The following is a 9912-nucleotide window of genomic DNA, read 5'->3' on the forward strand; positions in this document are numbered from 1 at the left end:
AATACTTCTGAGTCTACAAAAGTTGGGAATAAATCTAATCGAACCAACTAAAGATGTGCTACCCACATTCAATCATTTAATTAACAAAAACATTAAAATATGACCGATATCCAATCATTTAATTAACAAAAACATTAGAATATGACCGATATCCAATCATCTAATTAACAAAAACATTAAAATATGACCGATGTCCAATCATCTAATTAACAAAAACATTAAAATATGACCGATGTCCAATCATCTAATTAACAAAAACATTAGAATATGACCGATGTCCAATCATCTAATTAACAAAAACATTACCGATATCCAATCATCTAATTAACAAAAACATTAAAATATGACCGATATCCAATCATCTAATTAACAAAAACATTAGAATATGACCGATGTCCAATCATCTAATTAACAAAAACATTAAAATATGACCGATGTCCAATCATCTAATTAACAAAAACATTAAAATATGACCGATGTCCAATCATCTAATTAACAAAAACTTTAAATATGACCGATGTCCAATCATCTAATTAACAAAAACATTAAAATATGACCGATGTCCAATCATCTAATTAACAAAAACATTAGAATATGACCGATGTCCAATCATCTAATTAACAAAAACATTAGAATATGACCGATGTCCAATCATCTAATTAACAAAAACATTAAAATATGACCGATATCCAATCATCTAATTAACAAAAACATTAGAATATGACCGATGTCCAATCATCTAATTAACAAAAACATTAGAATATGACCGATGTCCAATCATCTAATTAACAAAAACATTAAAATATGACCGATATCCAATCATCTAATTAACAAAAACATTAGAATATGACCGATGTCCAATCATCTAATTAACAAAAACATTAGAATATGACCGATATCCAATCATCTAATTAACAAAAACATTAGAATATGACCGATATCCAATCATCTAATTAACAAAAACATTAGAATATGACCGATATCCAATCATCTAATTAACAAAAACATTAAAATATGACCGATGTCCAATCATCTAATTAACAAAAACATTAAAATATGACCGATGTCCAATCATCTAATTAACAAAAACATTAGAATATGACCGATGTCCAATCATCTAATTAACAAAAACATTACCGATATCCAATCATCTAATTAACAAAAACATTAAAATATGACCGATATCCAATCATCTAATTAACAAAAACATTAGAATATGACCGATGTCCAATCATCTAATCAACAAAAACATTAAAATATGACCGATGTCCAATCATCTAATTAACAAAAACATTAAAATATGACTGATATCCAATCATCTAATTAACAAAAACATTAGAATATGACCGATGTCCAATCATCTAATTAACAAAAACATTAAAATATGACTGATATCCAATCATCTAATTAACAAAAACATTAGAATATGACCGATGTCCAATCATCTAATTAACAAAAACATTAAAATATGACTGATATCCAATCATCTAATTAACAAAAACATTAGAATATGACCGATGTCCAATCATCTAATTAACAAAAACATTAGAATATGACCGATGTCCAATCATCTAATTAACAAAAACATTAGAATATGACCGATGTCCAATCATCTAATTAACAAAAACATTAGAATATGACCGATGTCCAATCATCTAATTAACAAAAACATTAAAATATGACCGATATCCAATCATCTAATTAACAAAAACATTAGAATATGACCGATGTCCAATCATCTGATTAACAAAAACATTAGAATATGACCGATGTCCAATCATCTAATTAACAAAAACATTAGAATATGACCGATATCCAATCATCTAATTAACAAAAACATTAGAATATGACCGATGTCAAATCATCTAATTAACAAAAACATTAGAATATGACCGATATCCAATCATCTAATTAACAAAAACATTAGAATATGACCGATGTCCAATCATCTAATTAACAAAAACATTAGAATATGACCGATGTCCAATCATCTAATTAACAAAAACATTAGAATATGACCGATGTCCAATCATCTAATTAACAAAAACATTAGAATATGACCGATATCCAATCATCTAATTAACAAAAACATTAAAATATGACCGATGTCCAATCATCTAATTAACAAAAACATTAGAATATGACCGATGTCCAATCATCTAATTAACAAAAACATTAGAATATGACCGATGTCCAATCATCTAATTAACAAAAACATTAGAATATGACCGATGTCCAATCATCTAATTAACAAAAACATTAGAATATGACCGATGTCCAATCATCTAATTAACAAAAACATTAGAATATGACTGATATCCAATCATCTAATTAACAAAAACATTAAAATATGACCGATGTCCAATCATCTAATTAACAAAAACATTAAAATTAACAAAAACATTAAAATATGACTGATATCCAATCATTTAATTAACAAAAACATTAAAATATGACCGATGTCCAATCATCTAATTAACAAAAACATTAGAATATGACCGATGTCCAATCATCTAATTAACAAAAACATTAGAATATGACCGATGTCCAATCATCTAATTAACAAAAACATTAGAATATGACTGATATCCAATCATCTAATTAACAAAAACATTAAAATATGACCGATGTCCAATCATCTAATTAACAAAAACATTAAAATATGACTGATATCCAATCATCTAATTAACAAAAACATTAGAATATGACCGATGTCCAATCATCTAATTAACAAAAACATTAAAATATGACTGATATCCAATCATCTAATTAACAAAAACATTAGAATATGACCGATATCCAATCATCTAATTAACAAAAACATTAGAATATAGGACAACTACTGACATCATTTCTTATTTGAGACCTGCGTATAAATATATGGCGGAATTAAAGTAGTTTTTTGGTTTTCAACCTCCGTTTACTCTCGTTAGGGGATTAACAAAACGTTAATAAGCAAAAATAAACAAGATAACTCAACTCTAAAATTACGGTTACCTATATGAGATAACAAAGCACAAAATAAATAACAAATTATACCGTATCTAAAAATGATGGCCCTACTTACATTTGTTGTTGTTTATTAAAGTATACTACGGTATTGGCGTCCGAATTCTCCCTCCAAAAAGCCTCTTTATTTGACAATTTCCAATTATTTGTAAGTGTCTTTTGATTGTTTTGACAGTTAGATAGATATTTTTTGGCACGTCCAATGGCAAATAGTACATGAAAATATTAATCTAATTTAACATTGAAATTTGTTCATCCTACTTGCCTTGTTCTCAAAATGTCCGAAATGCAGATAGAATGAATAACCAAATTAAAACGAAGTGAAAGAATAGCTCATTGACCTTTTCAACCTTATTTCAATGACACTTAAATTTTAATATATTTTGCTTTACAAAGAGCGTGTTACAATAGGCCAACCTGGTGGGGAGTCAGTATATGTCACCATTTCAGATCGTGTGACAATAGACCAACCTGGTGGGGAGTCGGTATATGTCATCATTTCTGGTCGTGTGACAAAAGGCCGACCGGGTGGGGATTCAGTATATGTCACCATTTCAGATTGGACAATAGGTCAACCTGGTGGGAGTCTGTTTATGTCACCATTTCTGATTGGACAATATGCCAACCTGGTGGGGAGGCAGTATTTGTCACCATTTCTGATTGGACAATAGACCAACCTTGTGGGGAGTCAGTATATGTCACTATTTCTGATCGTGTGACAATGGGCGAACCTGGTAGGGAGTCAGTATATGTCACCATTTTTGATCGTGTGACAATGTCCCAGCTTGGTGGGGAGTCAGTATATGTCACCATTTCAGATTTGACGATAGGCCAACTTGGTGGGGAGTCAGTATGTCACCATTTCAAATTGGACAATAAACCAGCCTGGTGGGGGTCAGTATATTTCACCATTTTTGATTGGACAATATATATATGTATATGTCATCATTTCTGGTCGTGTGACAATTGGCGAACCTGGTGGGAAGTCAGTATATGTCACCATTTCAGATTGGACAATAGGCCAACCTGGTTGGAGTCGGTATATGTCACCATTTCTGATTGGACAATAGGCCAACCTGGTGGGGAGTCAGTATATGCCACCATTTCTGATTGGACATTAGGCCAACCAAGTCGGGAGTCAGTATATGCCACCATTTTTCATTGGATAATATATATATTTATCTATCACCATTTATTGTCGTGTGACAAAAGGCCAACCTGGTGGGGAGTCAGTCTATGTCACCATTTCTGATCCTGTGACAATGTGCCAACCTGGTGGGGAGTCAGTATTTGTCACCATTTCTGATCGTGTGACAATTGGCGAACCTGGTGGGGAGTCAGCATATGTCACCATTTCAGATTGGCCAACTTGTTGGGGAGTTAGTATGTCACCATGTCAAATTGGACAATAGACCAACCTGGTGGGGAGTCAGTATATATGTCACCATTTCTGGTCGTGTGACAATATGCGAACCTTTAGGGAGTCAGTATATGTCACCATTTCTGATCGTGTGACAATGTGTCAAGTTAGTTGGGAGTCCGTACATTTCACCATTTCTGTGTTGAATATAGGCGAATCTGGTGGGGTGTAAATGAAAAGTTCAATATTGGTCTAGAAATTCTAGTATTATGAATAGTTCAATATTGATGGGGAGTCAGTATATTTCACCATTTTTGATTGGACAATATATATATTTATATGTCACAATTTCTGGTCGTGTAACAAAAGGCCAACCTGGTGGGGAGTCAGTATATGTCACCATTTCAGATTGGACAATAGGCCAACCTTCTGGAGAGTCATTATATGTCACCATTTCTGACCGTGTGACTATGGGCGAATCGGTGGGGAGTCAGTATATGTCACCATTTCAGATTGGACAATAGGCCAACCTTGTGGAGAGTCATTACATGTCACCATTTCTAATTGAACAATAGGCCAACCTGGTGCGGAGTCAGTATATGTCACCCTTTCTAATCGTGTGACAATGTGCCAAGATGATGGGGAGTCTGTATATGTCACCATTTCAGATTGACAATAGACCAACCTGGTGGGGAGTCAGTATTTGTCACCATTTCAGATTAACAATAGGCGAACCTGGTGGGGAGTCAGTATATGTCACCATTTCTGATCGTGTGACAATTTGCGAAACTGGTGGGGAGTCAGTATATATCACCATTTCTGATCGTGTGACAATTGGCGAACCTGGTCGGGAGTCAGTATATGTCACCATTTCAGATTGGACAATAGGCCAATTTGTTGGGGAGTTAGTATGTCACCATGTCAGATTGGACAATAGACGAACCTGGTGGGGAGTCAGTATATGTCACCATTTCAGATTGGACAATAGGCCAATTTGTTGGGGAGTTAGTATGTCACCATGTCAGATTGGACAATAGACGAACCTGGTAGGGAGTCAGTATATGTCACCATTTCGGGTCGTGTGACAATAGGCGAACCTTTAGGGAGTCAGTATATGTAACCATTTCTGATCGTGTGACAATGTGCCAAGTTGGTTGGGAGTCAGTTCATCTCACCATTTCTGTGTTGAATATAGGCGAATCTGGTGGGGTGTAAATGAATAGTTCAATATTGGTCTAGAAATTCTAGTATAAATGAATAGTTCAATATTGGTCTACAAATTCTAGTATAAATGAATAATTCAATATTGGTCTTGTGTCAAGTGTAAATGAAAAGTTCAACATTAGTATAGAAATTCTAGTGTAAATGAAAAGTTTAATATTTGTCTAGTGTCAAATGTAAATGAATAGTTCAATGTTGGTCTAGAAATTGTAGTATAAATGAATTGTTTAATATTTGTCTAGTGTCAAGTGTAAATGAATATTTCAATATTAGTCTAGACATTCCAATGTATATAGTTCAATATTGTTCTAGAAATTCTAGAGTAAATAAATAGTTCAATATTGGTCTTGAAATTCTAGTGTAAATGAATAGTTCAATATTGGTCTAGAAATTCTAGAGTAAATAAAAAGTTCAATATTGGTCTAAATATTCTAGTGTAAAAAGTTCAATATTTGTCTAGTGTCAAGTGTAAATGAATAGTTCAATATTGGTCTAGTGTCAAGTGTAAATGAATAGTTCAATATTTGTCTAGTCTCGAGTGTAAATGAATAGTTCAGTATTTGTCTAGTGTCTAGTGTAAATGAATAGTTGAATATTGGTCAATAAATTCTAGTGTAAATGAACAGTTCAATATTGGTGTAGAAATTCTTATTATGTGTAATTACGTGTATATTGTTAATAAATATTAATATAGTGGGACATATTTCTCCAAGGAATGATTAAGGTTATGCATACAAACATAAAACATGATTTATTACTCAATATTTGCATATGATATTACCATTAATGATATTTATGTTAAAACTGATGAATTAAAAGTTGCTGTAGAAATTATATTAGATTTACTGTTCCAAATTTCATAAGTTATGGCAAATTTGGTAAATGGTAGTACCAACAATAGAAATCATCGTATTTATGGTCGATCAAGTATTCATATTAATGCACGCTTATGTGTTTCTTGAACGATAAAATTATTTCAATCTGAACGGTAAACAAAAATATGTAACTTTTGACCTGTAAATTTTTTTCTGAAAGTTAACTTAACACACTGGATGTATTTTTCCTGTAAAATGTTGCTGCATGACACCAAACATGCATGTACTCTGGTGGATTTTTCTCGGTTTAAACATTTGATGCTATCAAATACTGGATAATATTTTTCTTGCCAGTCTAAGTATGATCATCTCTCAATGATGATCGGGGAAATTGATGAAGATAGATATTAGGATACAACCTTTTACAAATACATATCATTTTTGCATATGATATGATAGAATTTGGATCTTTTTTTTTTCAAAACGACAATTCCTTTTGATGTTAGTTCAAATTACATTTAAAAAAACAAACGCCATCTACAGTATCGTGGATTTCTATGTACACGTCACTGTCACGTGTTTCTGGGGTGTCATCGGGAACGTTTAATACGATTTCTGTTTACACGTCACCCTCATGTGCCTCTAGAGCATCTTACCATAAACGAGAACGTTCGATGTCCATTTACGTATAAACATGACCGTCACGTGTTCAGTGGCGTCATTTAAGGGAACGGATGATACATATTTTGGTGTACACGTTACAGTCGCGTGCTTTTGTAGCGTAATCTATGGGAAAATGTGATATATATTTCTGTGTACACGTCACCATCCAGAGTTTCTGTAGCGTCATCTATTGAAACGTATAATACCGTTCATGTGTATACGTCACTATCACGTTTATCTGTAATTTCCTACTACAAGTAAAAAATCTCTAAATGAGCTTATTAATAAGCAGAACAACCAAAACATTTGATTTGACTTGATTTGTTATTTTCATATGATTGCATACCGCAAGTGTTGCGTCTGTTAACAATTTAGATTCATAAAACTTGGCTGTGGATATGCGATTTATATGATGCGGCACCCTGAACGTATCTTTTAAAATCCGTCCGTACCATACAGAATTTAAACCGTTGTTGTTGTATATCTCAGCTTAAGTTCAAATTGTGCCAAGGAAACAATAGTAAGTTTGCAAAAGGCAAAATTTCAGTTTTAATATATTTGTTTGTCTGAATTCACGTCATTTTATTGTACATAAGTATCGCTTTTCTTTTTATTGTACATATGTATCGCTTTTCTTTTTATTGTACATATGTATCGCTTTTCTTTTTATTGTACATATGTATCACCTTTCTTTTTATTGTACATATGTATCACCTTTCTTTTTATTGTACATATGTATCACCTTTCTTTTTATTGTACATATGTATCACCTTTCTTTTTATTGTACATATGTATCACCTTTCTTTTTAATGTACATATGTATCACCTTTCTTTTTATTGTACATATGCATCACATTTCTTTTTAATGTACATATGTATCACCTTTCATTTTTATTGTACATATGTATCACCTTTCTTTTTAATGTACATATGCATCACCTTTCTTTTTAATGTACATGTGTATCACCTTTCTTTTTATTGTACATATGTATCACCTTTCATTTTTATTGTACACATATATCTACATACTCACGTCATCAAGTACATTTTATTACCGTTTGTATCTTTTTCTTGTATATACAATCTTTATATTAACATATATTACTCTATTTGCAGCCATACATTAAATATGTATCTCAATTGACTAGTACAAACTATTTGAACCTTTTACGTACTAGATAGTTCGCCACAGAGAGAGAGAGAGAGAGAGAGAGAGAGAGAGAGAGAGAGAGAGAGAGAGAGAGAGAGAGTTCACATGCACATTATCTGTGTTAATTTGACATAATGTTCAGTCTGTAACACTTTTCCCGAATGTGACCTACTGAATAAGACTTATTACCGGGTCTGTACTAACATGAGCAACACGACGGGTGCCACATATGGAGCAGGATCTGCTTACCCTTCCGGAGCACCTGAGATCTCCCTCAGTTTTGGTGGAGTTCGTGTTGCTCAGTCTTTCGTTTTCTATGCTGTGTTTTGTGTACTATTGTTTGTCTGTTTTTTTTTGTTTTCTTTTTTAGCTATGGCGTTGTCAGTTTATTTTCGACTTATGAGTTTGAATGTCCCTCTTGTATCTTTCGCCTCTCTTTTAGATCACTAAAGAAACTTATACAACACAAAGCATGAATATATAGACAATAACGAAATGACTTAGTCAGTTTTATAATAAAATATATTACAGCCGGTTTTTTCCGGCTTAATCAGAATTTGGAAACTTCAGTTATAACATTGTCTGTTTAAAATTGGTACATATTCAACCGTCTTGCCCCAGTTCAGTCAGGTTCTGAAAACGTTTATCATAAAGTAGTCTGTTTTATACTTGATAAATAATACAGCTGTCTTGCCCAAGCTTAGTCAGGGTTTGACAACTTCTATTATAACGTGGTTTGTTTTATACTTGGTACATATTATAGCTGTCTTTCCCTAACTCAGTCAGGTTTTGACAACTTCTATTATAACCGTAGTCTATTTTACACCTGGTAAATATTATTAGTTACTTAGTGTGCTAGTGACCTAATATGATGAGAGTGAAGCTCGAATCCCCATATGGAATTTATTGACCCCATATATATCGTATTAGGTTACTAGTACACTGTAACGAATTTATCTTACCGACTATCTTAACATGTGGTATTTAGACTAGTGGTCTATCAAAGTAATTAAGTCCTCAATACTTAGTATTAAGAACCTACTTCCACTGGTCTATACAAAAACAAATGCCAACAATAACAACTTGTTAGCTTTAAATGTGTTTTATGAATTTATTTCAATCGTTCATCACCAATTTCTTTGTCTGTTGAAACCTTTCAGATTTTTCCCCAACACCGTGTTGTTTTTATAAATGGACGTAACACCATTACTAACCGTGTATCGAAATAAGCCCTGCCTACTAACCCCATATGAAATATACACGTTCTCCACGCGGTTGCTTTTAACCAAACATATTCCTAGAAATGTATAGGAGGTAAGATAATATAGCTGGTTTGCCCGAACTCAGTCAGGTTTTGAAAACTTCTATTATAACGTGGTCTGTTTTATACTTGGTACATATCATAGCAGGTTTGCCACAGCTTAGAAAGGTTTTGAAAACTTCTATTATAACGTGGTTTGTTTTATAATCTTTATTGCAAAATTACACCCATAAGGGTCAAGCAATACAAACAAACAATTATACATTTTAAATACAATGCAATACAATGTAATACAATACAACATAATAGAACATATTTTAAGAGTTCAATTATAAATTTATGTAAAAAACACAATCATAAGCTTGTCTGACATGGGTCTGACCCCCTCAGTTCTAAAGACTGCTTAATAAAGACTCCAATATGACAAACAAGT

This window comes from Mytilus californianus, unplaced genomic scaffold (genome assembly GCF_021869535.1).
Source record: "Mytilus californianus isolate M0D057914Y unplaced genomic scaffold, xbMytCali1.0.p SCAF_24, whole genome shotgun sequence".
In the NCBI taxonomy this organism is placed as follows: domain Eukaryota; kingdom Metazoa; phylum Mollusca; class Bivalvia; order Mytilida; family Mytilidae; genus Mytilus; species Mytilus californianus.